At 46.7% G+C, this 25,706-nt stretch overlaps 1 protein-coding gene across 2 annotated transcripts in view; it reads right to left on the bottom strand.

The window, feature by feature from the left end:
- The window catches only part of RPH3A (rabphilin 3A), a 121,506-nt gene extending 104,552 nt beyond the window's left edge, over positions 1-16,954 (bottom strand). The window contains exons 1-2 of one of the 2 annotated variants that reach the window (XM_081923242.1): positions 16,770-16,954; positions 16,183-16,243 (exon numbers count right to left, since the gene is read on the bottom strand). The gene's annotated coding sequence lies outside the window, so the exon portion shown is untranslated. Of the gene's footprint in view, positions 1-11,342; positions 11,442-16,182; positions 16,244-16,769 lie in introns of those variants that run through there. The other variant, XM_081923241.1, reaches the window with a different exon arrangement.
- Between the last annotated feature and the right edge of the window lie 8,752 nt (positions 16,955-25,706).

The raw sequence follows: 25,706 nt of genomic DNA, 5'->3' as shown, positions 1-25,706 counted from the left end.
GAGAAGGCAAAATTCGAACCCAAGACTTCCCGGTCTAGCGCAGGGCCCCTCATTCCAGGCCTGAGCCTCGTCTCTTAATAACTGCACAGTCCTAGTTATATAAACCCTCGTGATACGCTGCGCTTTCCGAAACACAGCATTGACCTGGCGGCAGGAGGGGGGGTCTGGAGGAAACCCAAAAGCTGCCACATTGGATCTCTTTTATCTTTTACCCCCGTCGCCGTTCCAAAGGGCCCACCGCCCTCTCCATCCCAAAAGAGCTTCAGTGGCAGCCTCACCATGGCAACCACATCCACTCCCCCCCCATATCTGCCCCCCCCCGCAAGCCAGTGAACCACTAAATGCCAGAGAAAGCCAGGCGGAGAGATGGAGAGCTGTAAAAATAACCCACGACGAAGGGCTTAGAAGAAATTTGACGCGCTGCAAATCTCTGTTGAAAATCCAAAAGCGGGGCACTGAATACCTGCTGGGCTGAATTTTAAAATCCATCACAGGCAGTTAAAAGGGGAGGAAAGTGAGGACACCTGCTGACTCCCTCTACTCCTCCTCCCCTCCCTGCTGCACCAATTCCTGAATTGAGCCACGTATCGCATTGCTAAAGATTTGACCAGCAAACCTTCCCAGCTTCTGATCCCCACCTTCCAACGATGGCGAGAGGTTTCAGTTTAAATTCACCTGGTTCGCCCTCCCCCAAGCAAAGCACGCCTCTCCTTCAAAACCCGAACCAGTCAAGATTTTTGGTGCTGAAAATAATGTATATAATAATCGAGGTAGTATGTAAAAAATGCATTGTATTAGGGAAACTGGCTTGCAAAAAATACATTGGGCAAAACTGGTTCCATTAGAGGTTGAATGCGCATGAAAGCACAAACAAAATTCCACTTTTAAAAAAATAACGAATGAATGCAGAAACTGGGGGACCTGGGTTTAAGAATAGGGAAAACGGGAACTGGAGGTATAGAAGTGTTCTTCCATCCCTGTCTCCAATCCAGAAGATTATTCTGGATGATAATTTGCTTAATTTGTATCGCTGCCCAAAGAAGACACTCAGAGTGCAAGTATAAAGGGAGAAAGATACTGAAATGGAGAGCGGGGTAGGATCCAGCAACAACAATATGAGAAGCCAGCAATTGAGCAATTCAAAGGAGAGCTAAAAACTTTAATGGCTTAAAATGCCAAGAAACAAAAGCAAATTAAATGAGGAGAAGGGATCTAAAAACAAGACATTTCAAAGCAGCGAATTTTAAAAGCCTGGGGAAACGTAAAAGTCCGCAGACGATAAAAAGATCTTAAAGGAGGGATGGACAAACACATCCTTTTCAATCTCTCAGATTCCATAGAATCATAGATTTGGAAGGGACCCAAGGGTCATCTAGTGAGTCCAACCCCTAAAATATCTTCATCAGTCTGTGATATATGCTAGTTCTCATGAAAATTCAACCCACATTTTAAGGCACATGTGCAAACAATTTCCCCCAATAAAATTCGTTTGTGTATGTTATTTTCTTCACCATATACATATAGGCCACTCCCCCCCCCATTTACACATTTCCCCTGAATATACACTTTTGTACACATTTGGGGGTTGAAAATTCAGGGAAGCATGGATTTCAAAGGATGCCTGCTTTGTTTCAGGAAGTGCAAATTAAGCAAGTCCACATGAAAGTCAACTGAGCAGAAATGGAGCCACCAGCAAGAAGGCCCTTTGTTTGTATTGCAGAGATCAGCCTGCACCAACCTGGTGCCCCTCCAGATGTTTTGGGAATTGTAGCCTGCATCTGGAGGGCATCAAGTCAGTCGGTGGAACCTGGTACTTGAACGGCGGTACCTGGATCAAAAAACCTCAGAGGTATTTACTTTTAGGACTAACCGATCAACAATTCCATACATTGGAGAGGTAGCGTGGTGCAATGGTGAGAATGTTGAACAAAGGCCTTGGGGAGACCCGGGTTCGAATCCCCCACTTGGCCATTATTATCACTGGATTGAATTGGACCAGTCACAGGCAGATCACACAACTGCACAAGGTGCTGTGTTTGGGGGGCTTCATCAGACAGCTGTGCCTGCAACAGAGTAGGTCACGTTCCAGGGTTTCGCTGGATGAGATCCGAGTTCAAATCCCTGCGCAACCGTTACACACGAGACAGACTCAGAGAATTGTAGGACTGGAAGGGACCGCATGGAGCATCTAGTCCAACCCCCTGCAATCTCAGCTAAAACATTTAACCTCTGCTTAAAAATCTCCAATGCAGGGAAGCCCACCACCTTCCTGAGCCTCTTACAGCCAGAAAGTTTTTCCATAGGTTTAGCCAGAATCTCCTTCCTTGTAACTTGAAGCCATTGGTTTGAGTCCCACGCTCCAGAGCAGGAGAAAACAAGCTTGCTCCATCTTCCATATGACAGCCCTTCAGATATTGGAAGATGGCTATCATATCATCTCTCAGTCTCCTCTTTACCAGGCTAAACATTATCCAACTCCTTCAACCGTTCCTCATAAGGCTTGGTTTCCAGAATCTTGATCATCCTGATTGGATTCCTCTCCTCAACACACCTTCCAGTTGTCAACATCCTTCTTAAACCGGCCGTGCTCACTGCATTAGATGCCCCTGAATTAAACGATCAGTCAAATTTATGGTGGAGCTTCCATATTCCAAAGCACTATACCTCTAAGTACCAGCGGGAACCAAGAGGGGAAAGCCATCTTGCCATTGCACTCTGAGCTTCCACGGGCGTCAGGCCACTAATTCAAATGGACCTTGATTTGATTGAGTAAAGCAGTTATTAAGTCCTTCGAGGGGACCCTTGCCATGGATTGATTTCCGGGGGGGGGGGATGATGAGTGGAACCAATGGGATTTAAAGCCCATCAACATCTGGAGGTCCATAGACTACTCTCCTGCCATTTGTTGCATGCCCTTGCTCTTAGCCTCAGTTCCCCCAGCTGTGAAGTGGGCATAAATAATGGTGCCTCAAGCCTAACAGATGGAGAATTAAAGATAGATAGATAGATGATAGATAGATGATAGATGATGATAGATAGATAGATAGATAGATAGATAGATAGATAGATAGATAGATAGATATAGATAGATAGATGATAGATAGATAGATGATAGATGATAGATAGATAGATAGATAGATAGATAGATAGATAGATAGATAGATGATAGATAGATAGATAGATAGAGATAGATAGATAGAGATAGATTAGATAGATAGATAGATAGATGATAGATAGATAGATAGATAGATAGATAGATAGATAGATAGATAGATGATAGATAGATAGATAGATGATAGATAGATAGATGATAGATAGATGATAGATGATGATAGATAGATAGATAGATAGATAGATGATAGATAGATAGATAGATAGATAGATAGATAGATAGATAGATAGATAGAGATAGATAGATGATAGATAGATGATAGATAGATATAGATAGATAGATAGATGATAGATAGATAGATGATAGATAGATAGATAGATAGATAGATAGATAGATAGATATAGATGATAGATAGATAGATAGATAGATGATAGATAGATAGATAGAGAGAGAGAGATAGATAGATAGATAGATAGATAGATAGATAGATAGATAGATAGATAGATAGATAGATAGATATAGGTGATAGATAGATAGATAGATAGATAGATAGATAGATAGATAGATAGATAGATAGATGATAGATAGATAGATAGATAGATAGATAGATAGATAGATAGATAGATGATAGATAGATAGATATATAGATGATAGATAGATTAGATAGATAGATAGATGATAGATGATAGATGATAGATGATAGATAGATAGATAGATGATATAGATTCCAGCCTCCATCAAGCACTTCCACAAAGATGAACAAGAGAGGCCCTTTTATTTTATTTTTGCTGTGGAAACAGTCATTAAGGCGCTCCTTCTGCCCCCCCCCCCCCAGCAACAAACTGTTTTGCACAGAAGAAATTTTCAGAGCTGAGCTCCTGGGAAAGAAACCCACATTCACTGAAGGGGCTTTTTGGCAGCGAACGCTCAGTCCATTTTCGGCACTGTACATTCTGTATGTGTACAAACTAGTACCAGCTCTCTGCGAGTATCTGCATCCATTAACGGACCCATTTAAGAGCAGGGCATCTTAGAGAGCAAGCAGTAGCACCATGTAGCAAGCCAGATCGATTCTACACTCCTGATGTACCAGAACCGCCCCTGTAGCCTGTGGCACAAGACCTAGGGGGACCTGCGTGGAAATGTCATGGCTAATTCTGAAATGGATTAAAGCACCTTTCAAATTCAGTTAGTAAGTGATGTCTCTCCAGGATTAAAAGGGGGAACAAGCAGTAACTGCAAGGTTTGACTCAGCCCCTAATTCATTCAGTAGCCCTAATTCATTCGGTAGCCCTAGCACAGATGTTGCTGCCACACACACAAAGACAGCAGTACAGTACAGTGGTACCTCATCCAGTTTAAGAACGACTGGGTTTACAAACTCCGCAAAACCGGAAATAGTGTCTTAATTTGAGAACTTTACCTCGGTCTAAGAACAGAAGCCGAACGGTGGAAAGGCACTGGCGGCAGGAGGCCTCATTATGGAAAGCGCACCTCAGTTTAAGAACGGTTTTGGTTTAAGAACGGACTTCTGGAACAGATTAAAATTAGCTACCCAGAAACTACAACTAATCCAGAATGCGGCAGCTAGACTGGTGACTGGCCGCAGAGACTAATATAACACCGGTCTTGAAAGACCTACATTGGCTCCCAGTACGTTTCCGAGCACAATTCAAAGTGTTGGTGCTGACCTTTAAAGCCCTAAACGGCCTCGGTCCAGTATACCTGAAGGAGTGTCTCCACCTCCATCGTTCTGCCTGGACACTGAGGTCCAGCTCCGAGGGCCTTCTGGCAGTTCCCTCATTACGAGAAGCAAGGCTACAGGGAACCAGGCAGAGGGCCTTCTCGGTAGTGGTGCCCACCCTGTGGAACGCCCTCCCATCAGATGTCAAAGAGATAAACAACTACCTGACATTCAGAAGACATCTGAAGGCAGCCCTGTTCAGGGAAGTTTTTAATGTGTGACATCTTAGTGTATTTTTGGTCTCGTGGAAGCCGCCCAGAGTGGCTGGGGAAACCCAGCCAGATGGGCGGGGTAGAAATAAATTATTATTATTATTATTATTATTATTATTATTATTATTATTCGTAAACCAAGGTACCACTGTAATGGGCCATCGCTCAGTCCCCAGGTAGGGCTGGGACTGAACCCTGCTTGAAGCTCCATGTGGTAGCCTGAGACAAACCACTCTCAATTTCACCATCTTTGGCATTAGAGATCAGAACATCCACTCACTTTACAGCAGATAAGAACACTTTATACAGATGTTGTTGGACCACAACTCCCATCATGCCTGTCTACTGGAGATCCTGGCTGGGTCTGATGGGATTTGGACTTCAACAATAACTAGAGCAGTGTTTCCCAACCTTTTTTGGGCAAAGGCACACTTGTTTCATGAAAAAAATCTCGAGGCACACCACCATTAGAAAATGTTTAAAAAATTAACTCTGTGCCTATATTGACTATATATAAAGTAACTCTCTTTAATAGGAATCAAATAAACACAAAGAAAGTATTTTATAATTACTTTATTATGAAATAGTAAGTAAACAGAAATATGAAAAATTATAAAATACTTTATTCAGTGCGCAACCTGGGCCTGTTTGGCTGAACACAAAGCTGATATTCTGGCTGGAATCGAAGAAAGACACACACGTAGCTCTTCGTCAACAGCTCTCAGTCTCTCTCTGTATTTAGTTTTTATAGCAAATGAAGGAAGAGTAAGCAGGCTGGGGTGGGTTAAGTAAGGGCTGAAAGTGCCTAGATGAAGTGGGGGAAGCTAGAGAGGAGGTACATTCTGACGTTTGAGGATAGACTAGGTTCTTTATGTGAATGATAGGTGAGTTATTTGACAGATCGAACTGAGAGCAAGGTGTGGCTTGTGTAGCTGGGGTGGACATGAATGTTTGGGGTGCAAACCCCAGGCCGGCCAGGTCCGAGGGGGGGCAGGGAGAGACGGGCCTGCCTGCCTCTGCCTGCGCTGTGGTGTGTTTTGCCCCGACCGACGGACGGACCGATCTGCCAGCTGTCTCCGCAGTAGCAGCGCGGACTGGAGCTCCGTCATTCTTCCCGCCGGTGCCCGGGGAGGGGAGTGTGGGGCGGCCGCTGTGGAAGCGACGGCATGCTCCTCCTCCTCCTCCTCTTCTTGCCGGGCTAGAGCCAGCCGGCTAGCGCTCGCCCTCTTCCTTTTTTTTTTTTTTTAAAAAATGAAAAATCTTTCCTTTCTCTCTTTTCCAGCCCCCCCTCCCCTCTTCACGGAATTTCACTGCACTCGGGCACCGCGGCGCGCAGGTGCACTGCTCGCTCCTCTTTCCGCGCAGGCGCCTTCTCTCGCTCTTTTGCCTCCTTTTCTTTCTCTCTCGATGGTCCGCCTACAAAGGAGCGAGGGAGGCGCCCGCCATGTTTGGATTTGCATCCAGCAGGAGATGCCGCCGCCGCCCCGCCTCTCGCCGCCCGACTCGCCCGCCTCCCTCCCACGGCACACCAGGCAACGTCTCACGGCACACTAGTGTGCCGCGGAACACCGGTTGGGAAACACTGAACTAGAGAACCACAACCCACCTTTGCAAGGTTGTCATGAGGGTTGCAACTGGATAACACAAGCACTTTGAACAGTTGGAATAATTATTGCATTCCGTCTCCATCGCAGAGTCCCTTGGGCAAGCCTCGGTTTCCCTTCCGTGGTGTGCAACCACCTCAGGCCTTTTTTTGTCCATCCTTTTAATCCCAGATATATTCTTTTGCAGAACTGTAGCACTGGAAGGTGCATCGCCATTCTAATCCAAGCCCCTGCAATGCAGGAACCGTGGCTTTAAAAATCCCTGACGGATGTTCAAAAACCTCCGTTCAAAAACCTCCGAGGAAGGAGAGTCTTCCACCTTCTGAGGAAGTCCATGATCTGCTCTTACCATCAGAAAGTTCTTCCTGGTGTTTGGTCGGAATCGCCTTCCTTGCCATTTGGCTCCACTTGGGTTGGGTCCTAGCCTCCGGAACAGGAGAAAATAAGCTTGTCCCATCTTCTATGAGACAGCCCTTCAGATCTCTGAAGATAGCTATTCCATCACATCATCCAGGCTAAGCATAGCCAACTCCTTCATCTGTTCTGTAATGTTATATACCCCACCTTTCTTCCATTGGTAGATGGAAGATGGCATACATGGTGAGGCCCTGTGGGGGTTAATTCCGAAGTGGCCTCTCATTCAGACAATGACCACCCCATCTGCTCAGCTTCAGGAAGGCCTCTGCACTACAGTGGTACCTCGGGTTAAGTACTTAATTCGTTCCGGAGGTCCGCTCTTAACCTGAAACTGTTCTTAACCTGAAGCACCACTTTAGCTAATGGGGCCTCCCACTGCCGCCGCACCGCTGCAGCACCATTTCTGTTCTCATCCTGAAGCAAAGTTCTTAACCCAAGGTACTATTTCTGGGTTAGCAGAGTCTGTAACCTGAAGCGTCTATAACCTGAAGCGTATGTAACCCAAGGTACCACTGTACACACATTCAGGACCATCCTCTGTGACATGGGCTGTGGTTCCTCGGCGGGTGAGAGGAAAACACACTCTGTACATCAGGCATGGCCAAACCTGGCCCTCCTGATGTTTTTGGACTACAGTTCCTATCATCCCTGACCACTGGTCCTGTGAGCTAGGGATGATGGGAGTTGTAGTCCCAAAACATCTGGAAGGCCAAGTTTGGCCATGGCAGCTGTACATGGTCAGGCGTATCCCAGGAACAAACTCCAGAATCCAGAGCAGGGCCCACGGCCAAGCCCACCCCCTAACTAAGCCTTGCTGCTCCGCTGTTGGAAAGACCACTGCCGTATAACTGCTGCAGACTCCCGTGACAAAAAGCCAGGCTCATCGGCAGCCTTTTGCACGGCTGCCAACGAGCAGGCGGGGAAGTGTTTCAAAATCTAGAGCTTGGTCAGAAAGATCAGGACCAAATTGACAGCTATTGCAATGAGCTCCTTGCTCTCCATGCATGCGCACACACAGCTTATGACTCTACAAAGGATATGGTCCACAGAGCAAAGAAAACAAAACCCCACAGGTGTGATTCTCCGATGCAGCAGCAGGGCAACCAAGTGGGTCACATGTCATTGTCACGCAGACACAACTTCCATGCAGGGCAGGAGCCAGGAGCCTTTCCTCTGTCACCTGGGGACAGGTGAATTTGTTGGGGACCCAAAACTGGAGCAGAGCCACAGAAAAGGGGGGCAAGGGAATCTCACAAAACTCTTAGGGTTAAAGACCAGCATCACATAGAACACATCGTCCAAAAGTGTGTCGTAGGATAAAATAAGAATAAAGTCAGGATACTAGGAAGGGCATTGAAGGTGTGAAGAGGAGGACAACCGAAGGGATCGAGGGTCTGGAAACCAAGCCCTGGGAGGGATGGTTGGGGGAGCTGGGGGTGTTGAGCCTGGAGAAGAGAAGGCTAAGAGGAGAAGGGCTGTCCCATGGAAGATGGATCAAGCTTGAGTCCGGAAGGAAGGACTCAAACCAATGGCAAGAAAGGAAATTCCGAGTAAACATCAGGAGGAATTTTCTGGAGGTGGGAGCTGTTTTGACAGTGGAACAGGGTCCCTTGGGAGGTGGTGGACTCCCCTTCCTTGGAGGCATTTAAGCAGAAGGCTGGATGGCCATCGGTCAGAGATGCTTTAGTTGAGATTCCTGCATCGAAGGGGGGTTGGGCTAGATGGCCATTGGGGTCCCTTTCAACTCGACAGTTCTGTGATTCATGAAAATAAGATAAAAGGCAGGGAAAGCTTTTTCCTCTCATTTGCAGGGGGCTTTCCCTTCCTTCCATTATTCCATCCATTTCCGTTACCACCCACCCCCCATTTCCCTCCACTTCCCAGAGGACCAAACAAAACTGATTGCTTGCAGAGGACTTTCCTCTCTTCCATTACTCTGTCCATTTGGGTTTAACACCATCACAACCCGCCATTCCCCAGGGTTCTGTTCTGCCTCCCATTTACCATCTTCATGCAACTTGGCTAAGGCTCGGACCAGTTTCCCCACCTAGCACAATATCTTTTCCAATATTCTTGCATTCCTTTTTTCTTTTCTTTCATGTATCTGTTAACTCTGCACGAATCCCGTTTAAATAGGAATGTGCCTTCTATCACATGTTAATCATTTCCGCAGAACACAACGCGATGTACAGGAGTTCCCATCGGTTCGTATTGGAGCTACGAGCACTAGAACGTAATATCCAAACCACATTGCACCTGGGGTGCATCCTGTTTCCAGCAGGGGGCAGTCAGGCAGCTTAGCTCTTTGTTCCCAGTAGACTACCCCTAAACAGGGAGGCTCCATCCTTAGGGGTGAACCCCATTGACAGACCTCACCTCTGAGAGTTTGTCCAAGTCTTTACAAGAACTGCCTTGCTGGATCCTAGCAAATGCCCATCTAGACCAGCATCCTGCGGCCACCAGTAGCAGCCAAATGAATACCTCCGTAGAGCCCAGAAGGCACACACACACACTCCCCCGTCGGTTATTTCTACATGCCCATTTGGCAATACAATGCACCTCCTTTGCCCCAGGCCACAGCCACCTCCTTCAGAAAGCACTCAAGTCAAGGAAAGACGGTGGACAGGGCTACCGTATCATCAATAGATGTGAGGTGGGCAGCTTGCTATTAAAGGTGCAAGAGCCCCGTCCTGTTTTTCCCCTGGCCGCCCATCAGGAAGCTGTCCACCTCCATCCCTCTCCAGGCATTGCAGATCACAGCCTCCTTCATCGTCACCCCTCAAACATATTGCCACTCCAGGTGTACTTAGAATAGGATGTGGGCTTTTGCCCTTTCTTGGCTCCACAGCTCTGCAGGCCTGGGGATCAAAGATGAGCAGGGAGGAATCTGCAAGCCCCAGTAAGTCTGCAGCAAAGCAGGGGCACCAGCCAAAACAACACACACCCTCCCGCTCATTTCGAGGGAGACAAAGCCAACCTTCCACAAGCTTTCCCAAAGCAAGAGAATTTATGCTTTTTCCTTTCCCTCCACCCCATTCACGTACCAGAACTGTAGTTCCCCACACCCAGCACTTCAGCCCCCAGCACCCTCAACACACTACGGTTCCCAGGATTCGTTCGGGAAGGTGGTGCACTTTAAATGTATGGCAGACGCGCCCAGGGATTAGGGAATCCTTTGCCGGCAGCTGCAACCTGAGACTTGGCTGGCTTTGTTGCAACAGGCCGACACTGTTCAGAAACCTGGCTTGAGATGCTTAATCACAGGGTTGTGGGTTCAAGTCTCACATTGGGCAAAATATTCCTGCATTGCAGTGGGATGGACTAGGGGACCCTCAAGATCCCCTTCAACTCTACAATTCTTTGATTTAACACCTGCAGGTCAAAATCTCACAGATCCGCCCCCCCCCAGCCCAGTTCAATCAGGTTTCGGGCAATGGAAGGCAGTTCCATGCCCAGCCAGCCAAGAGCCTGTTGCTGGCAAAGCACTTCAGGCTTCCTGCATGCAGAATTGAACCCCAGCGCTAGGACCCCTCCCCATTTGAGGCAGTGGACCAAAGGGGGGGCAAGGAGGAGCCACAAGAAGCCACTTGGAGCATCTGCCCAGTCTATCACAGCAGATCCGCCTAGCGCTGTATATTTAAAGCACACTCAAGGGGCATTTGACTTCCTCTAAAGAACCCGGGAGCTGCAGTTTGTTAAGGGTGTTGGGAATGGTGGGGGAACTACAGATCCCTAGATACTTCAGAGGAGCTTTCAATGGGTGTTGAGTGTGCTTCAAATGCTCTGCCCCCCAAGCCAGACGCCTGCCAGGGAGGGAGCCCCCTCTCCTTTGGGGGGGGGTGTTGAACGAGATGACCCCTGGGCTACCTCTTCCAACGCTGTGATTCTTTGCAGGCTACCGAGGTGAGGTTGCTGAGCTTTCCCACGGCGGGAATGATGGTTCCCGTGTTTTCCAGCAGGAGGCGGGGTGGGGAGGTAACGTGGGAATAGCCCCTGCCTGCAACCCGCGCCCAGATACCTCCCGAGCGCCTAGCGGCGTCGCCCGACCCGTGACACCCAACCGGCCAGCCAGCCCAAACAGGCGGGTGAGAGCAGTGGCATAGCGTGGGGGGTGGGGGGGGGCGGCCGCACCGGGCGCAACATCTGGGGGTTAGGGTTAGGGGGCGCAAATCCACGGGTTAGGGGGCGCAAATTACTTGCCTTGCCCCGGGTACTGACAACCCACACTACGCCACTGGGTGAGAGCGGCTTACCGTCAAGGCAGGCTAAGGCTCTCCTTGCGCAGCGGATCTGCGGCAGCGGTTCTGACCGAGGGAGGGAGGAAAAGAGAAAGTCCTGGCTCGCTGGCTGGCGCGCTTGTTTCCCGCTCCCTGCTGAGCCGAACGCGGAGATCAAAGGGAACCTGGAGAAAGGCGAGCGGGGGAGAGGTGACGTCGCCCGGGGGAGACGCCCGTGCGCAGCCGAAAGGGAGAGTGCATGCCCTGCGCGCGCCTCGCCGCCTCTCCGTCCAGCTGTGGCGCGAGCCCTCGCCTTCCCCGCATGCGCGAGCCGCCCGGACTAGTCGCAAGAGGCACATCAATCGCAAGCCCTGCCCCGCCTGCCAGGCGAAGCTCCCGCTGCGCAGAGCTTGGGGGGGGGGAGAGAGAGAGAGAGCGGGGGGGGGGGCGGGCGGAGGGACTGGCCAGCCGCGTGGGAGGGGCTGGGGAGGGAGCAGCTGGACCGGGTACAAGGGAAACCACAATATGCGCGCCGTTCCGACGTGACGGCCAACACGCAGGTTCCTCACGCGCAGGCGGACACGTAAGCAGTTGCTGTCCTCTGTCGGAGGTTTCTAAGCAGAGGTCAGGCGGCTACTCCCTGCCAGGGATGCTTTAGTTTAGCTGCGTTTCCTGCACGGCGCGGGGGTTGGACTAGATGACCCAGGGGGTCCCTTCCAGCTCTACAATTCTGGGATTCTAATTCTGGGATTCTAAGCGCACGGGGTTCACAAACAGCCGTGGGGCTCTTCCCTCGCGAAGGGTTTTGTTTTTTTTAATGGATCACCACATTTCAGCTTTCCGCAGGACGGCAGGTTTGGGGAGGGGAGAGCGAAAGCAGAGGCTGTAGACGATACTGCGCTAGGTGGACCAATAATCCGACTCAGTGCATTATACTGTATATCCTAAAAGATCGTCCCAATGTGTCTCAGAAACCCCATCCCTCATTTTTGCTAACTGTGAAGCCTCCCTGGATATATATATACAATATATATTTTGCAAAATCTTGGGGAACATTCCGCCCAAATTCTGTCTAAACTTAGACCGCGTCCCTGCCCACAATCTTCTCTCTTGCAACGCTTTCATCCTCCGCCACCCCCAGGTCTCCTGCTGTCCCGCTGCCCCCACCCCAAGGCTGCAGACACCCGCTGTTAACTCCTTCCCAGCTCTCCAACTGCATTTTCTTGCATTCATCCCGTTTCTCTTGTCTGCGTGGGGCTTCCCTTGGGCTTGATCCGGAAGCTGCAGTTAGTGCAGAGTGCTGCAGCACATTGCTGACAGAGTACAGTGGTACCTGGGGTTAAGAACTTAATTCGTTCTGGAGGTCCGTTCTTAACCTGAAACTGTTCTTAACCTGAAGCACCACTTTAGCTAATGGGGCCTCCTGCTGCTGCCGTGCCGCCAGAGCACGATTTCTGTTCTCATCCTGAAGCAAAGTTCTTAACCCAAGGTACTATTTCTGGGTTAGCGGAGTCTGCAACCTGAAGCGTATGTAACCCGAGGTACCACTGTATAACACCTGTGCTAAGGAACCTTGCACAGTTTGGCTGTTCGCTGCCTGGCAGATTCAAAGTTCAGCTTGGGACTAGTTTACCTGTGAGATCAACGCACCCCATAGATGTCCACTGAACTGCTTTGATCAGTGGAACCGGCGCTGTTACAGATGCCACGTAGTATACCCATTCCACTTTTGAAAGAAATTGATTTTTTTGTGCTCTTTGGAACTCCCTGCCTATTGACATCTGGCAGGGACGCAGGTGGCGCTGTGGGTTAAACCACAGAGCCTAGGACTTGCCGATCAGATGGTCGGCAATTCGAATCCCCGCGACGGGGTGAGCTCCCGTTGCTGGGTCCCAGCTCCTGCCAACCTAGCAGTTCAAAAGCACGTCAAAGTGCAAGTAGATAAATAGGTACCACTCCAGCGGGAAGGTAAATGGCGTTTACGTGCGCTGCCCTGGTTCGCCAGAAGCGGCTTAGTCATGCTGGCTACATGACCCGGAAGCTGTACGCTGGCTCCCTCGGCCAATAAAGCGAGATGAGCGCCACAACCCCAGAGTCGGCCACAACTGGACCTAATGGTCAGGGGTCTCTTTACCTTTACCTTTTAGGCACCTATTTCCCCCCCCCCCAGCGCCTACTAAAAACATTTTTTGTTCAGACAAGGCTACCCAGATATGCAGAATGTTGCAGTGTCTTAATCCGCTTTTAGCTTATCACTTGTTTTAATTATTTTTAAAGAATATTTAGTTGTTTGTAATCAGTGTGTGTGTTGCAAACCATATTGAGGTTTTCCCCTTTTTTTACAATCAGATAGGGTGTTTGTACGACAGCCATGAAACTCTGTGGTCCCGATTTTAGGGATAGAAAACGGCCCTTTTTTTTAAAAAAAAGTGGGACTTTGTTGCAGAGGGAATGACAACAGTTGCTACTCTCCCCCCCCCCCCCGGCCGCCTTTTGAATTCAAACACCTGCCAGTTTTCACTGCAAACGCCTGTTTAATGTTTAGAAATCAATACGAGAAAAACAGAAGCAAGTAAGGGAATGTTAGCTGCATGGGGACAGAAACCGAATGGCCAACTGTTATAGCGACAGGCAGTGGGAGAGGGGGCGCTTTGAGACTGACACCCTCTGGCTTCTGAACTGTGGTGCGAACAGCTACCGTATTTTTCGCTCTATAAGATGCACCAGACCATAAGACACACCTAGTTTTTGGAGGAGGAAAACAAGAAAAAAATTATTCTGAATCTCAGAAGCCAGAACAACAAGAGGGATTGCTGTGCGGCAAAAGCAGCGATCCCTCTTGCTGTTCTGGTTTCTGGGATAGCTGCGCAGCCTGCATTTGCTCCATAAGATGCACACATATTTCCCCTTACTTTTTAGGAGGGGAAAAGTGAGTCTTATAGAGCAAAAAATACGGTAACTTTAGACCAGGGATCAGCAGACTTCTTCAGCTGTGGACCGGTCCACTGTCCCTCAGACCCTGGGGGGGGGGCGGACTACATTTTGGGGAAAAACATGAACAAATTCCTATGCCCCACAAATAACCCAGAGATGCATTTTAAATAAAAGGACACATTCTACTCATGTAAAAACACGTTGATTCACGGACCGTCCGCAGCCAAATTGAGAAGGCGATTGGGCCGCATCCGGCCCACGGGCCTTAGGTTGCCTACCCATGCTTTAGACCCTGGGCTCAGTAGGTTCACAATGATGCCCCTTTAAATAGCTTTAGCGGGGGTTAAGGGAAAACTGCAACAATTTGTTGCAGACTCACCTGCAAGTCATGGGCCAAGCCAGGAGCCCAGGACCAAAGGATAAGAGGACAAACTAGGAGGCAGGACCACAGCAGAGTCCAGGGAGACCCTTTGGGGTCCTCACAACTCTGCGGAACGGTTGCAGTGTCTGGGGTTTCCCAGTTTAGAGAAAAGGCGAGTAAGAAGTGAAATGGCAGAAGTAGATAAAACAATGCCTGGCACGGAGAAACGTTTTTCTCCCTCTCTCCTAACGCTTAGGACTCATGGAGACTGAACGTATATAAAACAATCGCTTAGTTAAACTGCGGAACTCCCTTCCACTGGATGCAGGGAACCTGAATGGCTTCAAAAGAGGGCTGGGCAAATTCACGGAGGAGGAGAGGGCTCTTGATGGCAACTAGCCATGTTGGCTATGCTGTGCCCCCATAGTTGGAGGCAGCAATGCTTTCAAACTCCAAATTGCTGGGCGCCACAGGAGGGGAGAAGGAGGCCTGTGCTCAGGTCCTGTTTGCAGTTTTCCCACTGAGGCATCTGCTGGTCCCCAGTGAGAACAGGATCCTGGACTTAGATGAGCTGCTGGCCGGATCCAGCAGGCTCTTCTTGCGTTCTTAATGCCACCTTGAAGTTGTCCTAGGAATTTTGAAGTCTTAGATATATGTTAAATGTTCATAAGTGTACCAACCAAGCACGTACATAGATCAGCACAGGAAGACCGACCTGAAACCATTTTGGCTCCCAAACTGACCAAATGTTTTCTCTGAAGGTCAAAGGAAAATGGAAAAGCCTCCCCATTGTCTTTTCCTTCACAAATCCTGTCTTAAGGGCACATTTAAGATATGAATAGGGTGTGAGCCTGTGACTTGGCTCAGGAACTAAGTACAGTGGTACTTCGGATTAAGTACTTAATTCATTCTGGAGGTCTGTTCATAACCTGAAATTGTTCATAACCTGAAGCACCACTTTAGCTAATGGGGCCTCCAGCTACCGCCGCACCACCAGAGCACGATTTGTGTTCTCATCCTGAAGCAAAGTTATTAACCCGAGGTACTATTTCTGGGTTAGCGGAGTCTGTAACCTGAAGCGTATGTAACCCGAGGTACTACTGTATTTATCATTACAAAAGACTGGCCAGGCTCCCCAGGCAATCCAATCAAGTGACCATTAAACAGGTCACCTGGCAGACAGGAGGTAAACAAACCACTCAGATTTCTGCTGTAGACCGCCCTTTCTGTGATGTAGGTATGATGTATCGGGGGGGGGGGGTCTTGAGCTACAACCCTTCTGTGATGTATGTATGATGTTTCTGGGGGTGGTCTTGGACTCCAGGGAGGGAATTCAAAAGTCTATATAAGGGCTTGCACACCATTGTCCTGGGTTCCTCTTCCCTCCGTGTGGTGAGTGAGGACCCTGTTGCAACAGATCAAAAAAGATCAGGCTTACTAGCTGCTTTGCTTCTCAATATTCTCTGGTTGACCTCTGTTATTTTCTCCTGCCAATAGGGAACCTACATAAGGACTCTATACAGGCTCTTGGATACTCCATAAGGGAAAGGGGCAGATTTTTGTTTATAACAAAGTACCCACCTGAGCGCTGTTTCGCCCAAACACACCAGAGGCCTTGTCCTGCAGACACCCTTGCTTCTTCCTGCAATAATAATAATAATAATAATAATAATAATAATAATAATAATAATATCTTTATTGTCATTGCCCCCTCTCGGGGACAACGAAATTACTTGGCTGCTCCATCCACCCAGGTAGGGCACTCCACACAAAATCAAAACAACTATAAAAACACTAATTAAAACAATACGGTATAATACCGCAAGGAAGATTAGATGACTTTCAAAGTCCAGGCTTCCCATTCAGGGCCGAGATCGCTCTGGAGAAGAAGCTGTTCTTAAGACGGCTCGTTCTTGTCTTCATCGTCCTGTATCTCCGTCCCGACGGCAGGAGCTCGAAGAGACAGTGACCAGGATGCGATGGATCTTTTACTATGTCCAGCGCCTTCCTATGGCACCTTGTGGCATAAATCTGCTCTAAGGTGGAGAGTGGGCAGCCAACAATGCTCTCTGCTGCCTTAACAACTCTGCACAACCCCATCCTGTCCTGGGTAGTACAGCTTCCGTACCACACACATAAGCCATAAGTGAGCACGCTCTCAATGGCACAGTGATTAATATTCAGCTGTTGCTCCTTCAGTGTGCGTCGACTCTCTTCTCCCCAAGAACAGGGCGTCTGAAATTACTTGGCATCTTCCATGACAGATGAAGCATCGCTTGTCTTTGCTGAAGAACCTCTCCATGGGACCAGGAAAGGCAAGGGCAGAGCAGGATGTCTGGAGGGGGGCGTGTGGAGTAGAGAACAACAAACTTATAAGCAGTGCTGGATTAACGTATAAGTAAAACAAGCTATAGCTTAGGGCCCCACTCTCTTGGGGGCCCCAAAAAAATTTAAAGGGAAAAAACCCGGGATGCACATTTCCAAAATATAAAATAAAAAAACCAATAAAATAAAACCTACATGCAGGGAGGCAGTGGAAGACAGGAGTGTCTGGCGTGCTCTGGTCCATGGGGTCATGAAGAGTCGGACACGACTAAACGACTAAACAACAACACATGTAGCAACAGTGTTTTGTGTTGTCTGGGCTCCTGTGATGTAAGTAATGGGCTCCGCCTGCTAGCCTGCTCCCTAAAAAAATCACATATTTTGTTATGTGCAAATGGCTTTAGATACCTATTAGGCCAGTGGTGCCCAAACTTTTTTTCAAAGAGGGCCAGAATTGGTGAAGTGAAAAACAACCAGAGTTGTTGACCTTTTTACTTTTTTTTTAGGATTGAGGTTGTTGAGGGTTTTTTTTAGGATTTTACCCCAGGAAATAAACTGCCACAGGGGTTGGATTAAACCGACTGGCGGGGCGGATTAGGCCACCAGAACAGACTTTGGACCTGCCTGTATTAGGTCCATAAATGACATATATTCAACACAAAAAACAGCGACAATTTGTTGTTGACCAAGGACAGCTGGGCATATACAGTGGTACCTTGGGTTAAGAACTTAATTCATTCTCGGACTTCCGGAGGCGGCGCAAAACGGCAATGGCGGTCCTCTTTACTCAGTGAAGAGGGGCTCCGCGAAAAAGGGTCCTCCGCTACGGCGAAGCGGAGACCCATCCAGATAAACCGCAGGCAGAGCGAGCCTGTGGCCGTGGGACTCGGCGGGTGCCAGAAGCCCCCCCAGAAGCGAGGAAGGGACCTCGTAAGAGGCTCCGGATCATGAACGGGGGAGCGGCGCTGTGAGTTCATCGCTCTTTTCGCGGAAGTGAAGCCGCGCTGCTGTTGCTGATGAGCGCCGACCTTTCTTCTTGAAAAACATCGAGATTGGCTGCAATCTACCCGTGAGTAAGGGGTACCAAAGAACTGATTAAGGATTAACTTAAATTTGTCTATTTCGGCTGAAAACGGGAGGCGAGTAACAGGAAGTCCGCCTTCCGGTCCTGCTAATCGGAGCAAAGCAAAGAACCCGATGCGGGCTGAAGCGTTAAAAAGAGACTTTGAAAGAAGTAAGAAGGGGCATTAATAGACTGTGTGTTTCTAGAAATCGAAAAAGAGTGAAGAAATAAATGTTTTGGTTCAGTGTGCTAGAGAATCTTCCTCCTATTGTGAAGAGATGTGGAATTGAAGGGGATAACCGAGTTATTGGACTGCCAGTGTTGCAAATGAGTACTGTCAGGCTGCTGAAACTTTTCTCTTAACATAAACTGTTGCATTGATGGATACACTATCGCTTTAATACTGTCATCGAAACCTCTCTGTTACCTTGTGGCACTAATTTGAAACAGAACTTTCTGAAATCCTCCTTTCTGAACTTGGGGATTTCAGTTGAAACAGGAGCTTTGATGGTGGAAAAGAAACTTTCTTTCCTTTGAAAACCCCCCCTAGTGGATTTGCGGAGGCATAGTGGTCTGGGAACTGTATCTTATTGGGATTTTTTGTGGTTTAATTGTTTATACTCTGGACTTGCCTTTCTCATGGATTGAAAGACTATTTGACCTTGAACAGCAGCTGGGGAATGAGTGGCCCAGCGAAAACAAGAGCAGCTAAAGCTAAGGAAGCTTTAGCTGAGGAAGCTAAAGAAAAGAAAAAAGACAAGAGAGCTGGGCAGCTGGTCCAAACAACCTTGATTCATCATCGTAGATCCTCGGTGCCAACTGTGTTGACGGCGCAGGAGGAGGAAGTTGAAACGCCTGCTACAGAAGAAATGGCAGCTGGAGGAACTGATCCAGTCTTGAAACAAATTTTGGAACAATTGGCACTTTTGAATAAGAAGGTGGACGATCAGTCATCTAAAATTGATAGAGCTACATCTACTATCAGCAAGTTAACAGATCAGGTTTCGCAGCACACTCAGGCTATTGAGAAACTGCAAGGAGCTACGGCGGAGAACTACAAATTAGCTGCGGAAGCCAATCAAAAAGCTGAGCAAGCGTGCAAGAAGGTGGAAGAGATCAAAGGGGAAGTAAGACCTCTGAGAAGACAGGTAGGAGAACAGCAAGCCTACCTGTCAATGGTGGAACTGAAAAGTAAGGAATGTAATCTTAGGCTGAGGGCTGTCCCAGAGTTGGAACAGGGCAACCTAGAGAAATTCTTGACGGAGCTGTTTTCTAAATTTTGGGGGGTTGAAGAAGATAAAGATTTCAAGATCGTGACGGCCTTCAGACTGGGAAGATCGGTTAAAAAAGATAAGTCCAGAGACTGTTTGGTTTGTTTGAGAACAAGAGAGGAAAGAGACAAGATATTAGGCCAACACTTTAAAAAATCCCTGGAAGTCGAAGGCAAAAGGGCAGAAATTTATAGAGACATTCCTAAGTATTTGCTGGACCTTAGAGCCACATACACAGACTTGGCCAAATTGTTAAGATACAACGCAATCCCTTACAGGTGGGAATTTCCTCAAGGTCTGTCATTCACCTATAAAGGAAAGAAGGTAAGAATTAAAACACCAGAAGACCACCAGAAGTTCCTACACGACAACGAGGAGGACCTCCAAAAGAGAGCCGTAGATTCTTGGCCTCCACCACCGGGATTACCACCAGGATCCATACCATCTGGAGGCGGCCCGGCACCACAGCTTCCGGAAAAGGACGACAAATTAGATACCCAACTGTGATACCCAAGAAGTAGACCGGGATGTCTCTACAGCTTCTTAGTTGGAATATAAATGGCGGGAATTCTCCAGAAAAACGCAGAAAAGTATTTCATATTTTGAAAAAAGAACAATTGGACATTATTTGCCTGCAAGAAACACATGTGACAAGACTCCATAGAAAAGTGCTAATCAATAAAAGGTTAGGCCAAGAATTTATTTCATCGGATAAAGTTAAGAAAAGAGGAGTGGTGATTTATGCAAAGGAGAACTTGTCCCCAAAATTTGTATTTAAAGACGAACAGGGCAGAATTTTGGCAATTGAAATCCAGACACAAGGAGAAAAGTTTTTAATTCTAGGAATCTACGCCCCAAATGATGGAAAATCGGAATTTTTTAAGAAGCTGCACGAGATTATGCTGGACTATTTGGACTATAACAACATTATCATGTTGGGAGATATGAACGGTGTCGCCTCAGTGAATATGGATAAGTCACAAAGTGCTAATATAACGAAAGATGGCAGACTTCCAAAAACCTTTTTTGAAATGACTGACAATTTGGATTTGATCGACATATGGAGGATCAAGAACCCTCTAGGGAAAGAAGGAACTTTCTTTTCTGAGGCCCATATGACATGGACGCGAATCGACCAAATATGGATAACTAGAGGGCTGGCACCTAAGACCAGAAAAGTGGAAATCTGCCCAAAAACCTGCTCCGACCACAACGCCTTGAGAATGGAATTGAGACTAAATACAACCGGATCGTTCAGATGGAGAATGAATGACGCCTTGTTAAGAGATCAGGAGATTGTTAAGAAGGCCCAAAAAGTTTTAAAGGACTATTTCGAAATAAACTTAAAGACAAATGTGGAAAAAAGAATAATCTGGGACGCAAGCAAAGCAGTGATAAGAGGGTTTCTAATACAACAGAACACGATTAAAAAAAGACTCTGGAATGAAAAGAAGGAGAAGATCTTGGAGAAAATAAGAGAAGGAGAGAGAAAACTGAGATCCAGGCCTAAATCAAAGGAAGTATTGAGAGAAGTGAAGTTTTTCCAGGCACAATATTCGAAACTGATAAATCAAGAGGTGGAATGGAAAATTAAACAAATGAAACAAAGATCCTTTGAATCTGCAAACAAATGTGGAAAATTGTTAGCCTGGCAGCTGAAAAAGAGACAAAAACTTAACACAGTTACAAATCTAGAGATTGAAGGGAGAATGGTTCAGAAACCCGATGAAATTAGAAGGTCCTTTCAGAGATATTTCAAAGAACTCTATTCTCAAAGGCCACAAAAAAGCTCAGAGGTGGACCAATTTGTTATAACTAATGGATTACAAAAAATACCCCTGGAAATGAGAGCAACCCTGAACTGTAATATTACAACACAAGAAATTGAATGCGCCATTCAGAACCTCCAACTGGGCAAATCTCCGGGACCTGATGGGCTTACTTCCAAATATTATAAGGTACTGAAGGACTCATTGACACAACCATTGCTGGAGGTTTGCAACCAGATTATGGAGGGGAGGAAGGCACCGGAAACGTGGAAAGAAGCCTTCATCACGTTGATCCCAAAACTAGAATCTGAAAAAACTCAACTTAAAAACTACCGTCCTATCTCACTCCTAAATGTGGATTACAAAATTTTCGCAGACATTTTGGCAAGTAGGTTTAAGAAAGTCTTAAATGAAGTGATTCATAAGGACCAAGCAGGCTTTCTCCCTGGTAGGCATTTATTTGACAACACAAGAAACATCATTGACATTTTGGAGTTTTTACAGATTAATTCAAACACAAGAGCGGTGTTGATTTTTATTGATGCGGAGAAGGCCTTTGACAACATTTCTTGGCTGTTTATGAAGAAAAATTTGGAAAGGATGGGAGTAGGGCGGGGGTTTGAAAATGGAATAGAAGCAATTTATTCAGAACAAAAAGCCAAATTGATAGTAAACAACGTGGTGACAGAGGAGTTTAAAATTGAAAAAGGGACACGACAGGGGTGCCCTCTATCTCCTCTGTTGTTTATTTCAGTCCTGGAGGTGTTACTGAACATGATTAGAAATGACCGGTTGACACAGGGAATTGTGGTCGGAGAGAAACAATATAAACTGAAAGCTTTCGCAGACGACTTGGTATTAACATTACAGGAGCCAGCCTCTAGTACTAAAAGAGCGTTAGAATTAATTTCTGATTTTGGTCGGGTGGCGGGATTCAAGCTGAATAAACAAAAAACTAAAGTTTTAGCAAAAAACTTGACAACTACTGAAATAGAGGAGTTCAGAAAAGAAACAGAACTAAATGTGGTTAAAAAAGTAAAGTACCTAGGGGTGCACTTGACCTCCAAAAATTTGAATTTATTTAAGGACAACTATGAGAAATGTTGGTCAGAGATAAAAAGAGATCTGGAAACATGGTCAAGATTAAAACTTTCCTTGCTGGGCAGAATAGCTGCTATAAAGATGAATGTATTGCCGAAAATGCTATTTTTGTTTCAGTCCCTCCAGATCGTGGATAAGGTGGAATGTTTTGGAAAATGGCAGAGGGATTTATCTAAATTTGTCTGGCAGGGCAAAAAGCCCCGAATAAAGTTCAAAATACTAACAGATGCGAAAGAAAGAGGGGGGTTTGCCCTGCCGGACTTGAGGTTATATTACGAAGCTGCAGCCCTCTGCTGGTTGAAGGATTGGATCCTATTGGAGAACACCGACGTTCTTGACCTGGAGGGATTTGATAATGCTTTTGGGTGGCATGCATATTTGTGGTATGACAAGGTTAAAGTTCATAAATTGTTCAAAAACCATATTGTCAGAAGGGCAATTTTCATGGTCTGGTCAAAATATAAAGACTTATTGGAGAGTAAAACTCCGAGGTGGCTCTCACCGATGGAGGCCAAAGCACGTAAAAGACTCAATATGGAGGCCCACTGGCCTAAATATTGGGAAATAATTGAAAAAATTGGAGATAAATGGAGGTTACAGAGTATGGAAAAGTTAAAAAACAAGGTGCGAGATTGGTTGCATTATGCTCAAATCCAGGAAGTTTTTAAAGCAGACAAAAAAGTGGGTTTTCAGGAGGAAAAATCGAAACTAGAAACAGAGTTGCTTGAGCCAAAATCTAAGCTAATTTCGAGAATGTATAACTTGCTGCTTAAATGGAACACACAGGATGAGATTGTCAAATCCTCTATGATAAAGTGGGCACAGGACTTGGGGCATAACATTATGTTTGAAGACTGGGAAAGGTTATGGAACACCGGAATGAAATTCACGGCATGTACTGCCTTGAAGGAAAACATTATGAAAATGATATACCGGTGGTACATGACCCCAGTCAAGCTTGCAAAGATATATCACCTGTCCGATAATAAATGTTGGAAATGTAAGGAAGAGGAAGGGACATTTTTACACCTCTGGTGGACCTGCCCGAAAGTGAAGGCCTTCTGGGAAATGATACATAATGAACTAAAAAAGGTGCTGAGATTCACCTTACCTAAGAAACCGGAGGCCTTCCTTCTGGGCATGGTAGACCAGAGGATGGTAAAGAAAGATAGAACTTTCTTTATGTACGCTACTACAGCAGCGAGGATTCTGTTGGCAAAGCACTGGAAGACACAAAATCTACCCACATTGGAAGAATGGCAGACGCAGCTGATGGACTATATGGAGTTGGCTGAAATGACTGGCAGAATTCGAGACTCGGGAGAAGAAGAAACGGAGGAAGTTTGGAAAAATTTTAAGGACTATTTGAAAAAGCATTATAAGTTGTATGAATGTTAAAAAATGCTCCCTTCTAGGAAGGTATAGCTTCAGTATCGGCAAATTTCTGAATTGATAAATAAGACACTATAAGACAGAAGTGAGGTAACGAAATATTTTTATTGTGTGGAAATTAAAAATTAATGCAACTGTATTGAAATGTTTACATCAGATAACACGATAAAATGGAAGATATATTGTTATGTATAAAACAAGTCAACAAATTGCTGAGGTTTTGGTTACACAGGGAATGCAGTGCTCGGGAGATGGGGGAAGTCCATTGGATTCATGGAAGTATGTATTTGAAAGTGGAAATTTGTTTATTAAAAACCTAATAAAATATTTATAAAAAAAAAAAAGAACTTAATTCATTCTGGAGGTCCGTTCTTAACCTGAAACTGTTCTTAACCTGAAGCACCACTTTAGCTAATGGGGCCTCCCACTGCCGCAGGAGCACAATTTCTGTTCTCATCCTGAAGCAAAGTTCTTATCCTGAAGCACTATTTCTGGGTTAGCGGAGGCTGTAACCTGAAGCGTCTGTAACCCGAGGTACCACTATAAATGGCCCCATTAACTTCAGTAGCTTAGGGCCTCATCAAACCCAAATCCAGTCCTGGTTATAAGGCAGGATTCTGCAAAGCATTTGTGCAAAATTTCAGAGGCCTGATTACGCTTTTCCCCACCCTGCACATCCAGATACAGTGAGAGGCTAATGAGAACCTGGCAGCATCAGGATTTCACCATAGCTGTGGTTCCTGCATTGCAACGGTTGGTCTACATGGCCCCTGGGTCCCTTTCAGCTCTTCAGATTCTATGCTCCCAAAGCATTTCTTGTTATGCCTTTGCCAAGTGTCAGGTCTCATCTCTGCACACAAGACCCGGCTCTCCTTTGAAGCAGCTTTTCAAAAGGAAATCCATGCGTGGTTTGACACCTCAGTGGAACTGGGTTGCTGTCCTCCCCCACCCCCCAACACAGGATTTTGCTTTTCTGTTGTCAATTAGGAACTCACAGCAGCTATTTTCATGAGACTTAGCCTAGAAAAAGGATTTGGCATCTCTCCGTTTCTCATGAATAAGGAAGGTGGGGGCATCCCCCCCACACACACACATCATGCCGCTCCCCCTGCAAGGATATGTTCATAAATGCACAAGGCAAACATATTCATAAGTATATAAACCACAGGTCTGAAATATTACAGGAGAACAATCCTGAAGCCATTTTGGACTCTTCCAGCCACCTCAAAAATTCTCTGCAGTGAGGAAGGAAATGGGGAAACCTCCCTGTTATGTACTGAAGTTCTCACCCTGGGCCAGCAGGGGGATACTGTAGATAGTTTTCACTCAGGTCCACATATGCAAATAAGGGATTGAAAGTGACGTTCAGTGATTGGATAGTTACAGAAAGCGGTTACTGTTGCGTTGTAGTGGAGCTCTATATAAACAGGCTGGCTGAACTCTTCAGTTCAGTTCAGTTCAGTTCTGTGAATAAACAAGAGCTATTTGAAGAATCGCTGTGTCGTCTGATATGTTCACCCACAACTTAACACTCCCCATTGTCTCTTTGCTCAAAAATCCTGTCTTAAGGGCATATTTGTGTATGAATAGGGTGGATTCAGGAACTAAGTATTTAGTATCTCAAAAGGAATGCCCAGGCTGCCCAGGCAAAGCAATAAAGTGACCATTATCAGTGTCCTGCCAAACAGGATTTCTGCTGTGGCCCGCCTCCTCCTGTGATGTATGTATGATGTTTTGGGGGGTGATCTTGAGCTACAGGGTGGGCAAGTTCAAAGGTCTACATAAGGGCTTGCACACCATTGTTCTGGGTTCCTCCTCCCTCTTGCGTGGACGTGTGGATCCAGAATTGGCCTCCACAGTCACTTACGGACACATTGTTAAAACTGTGTTTATGGAAGACAATCTTACTCAGTGTCAGGGAACTGCCATCGGAGCCAGAGGCAGAGGGAAGGCTCCGGAGGGATGCCGGAGAGGGTCCCAGTAGGGAGAGAGGCAGCCCATCTGCTGGGGAAGGAAATCAGCGTAACACCAGTGGAGAAGGGGGGCAGATGGGGGAATCGGAGAGGAGGCTCCAGGACTCATCGCCGGAGACCAACGGGGAGAGCACGGGTACTCCGCTGCCCACACCCTCCCTGCGCAGAAGACTTCCGCGCAGGGAGAGTAGGAGGAGACTTGGCGTCAAAG

This window comes from Podarcis melisellensis, assembly GCF_964234715.1.
Source record: "Podarcis melisellensis genome assembly, chromosome: 8".
Classification (NCBI taxonomy): Eukaryota; Metazoa; Chordata; class Lepidosauria; order Squamata; family Lacertidae; genus Podarcis; species Podarcis melisellensis.
Note: the sequence above shows the minus strand (reverse complement) of the source record. Positions and strands in the feature narration are given on the sequence as shown.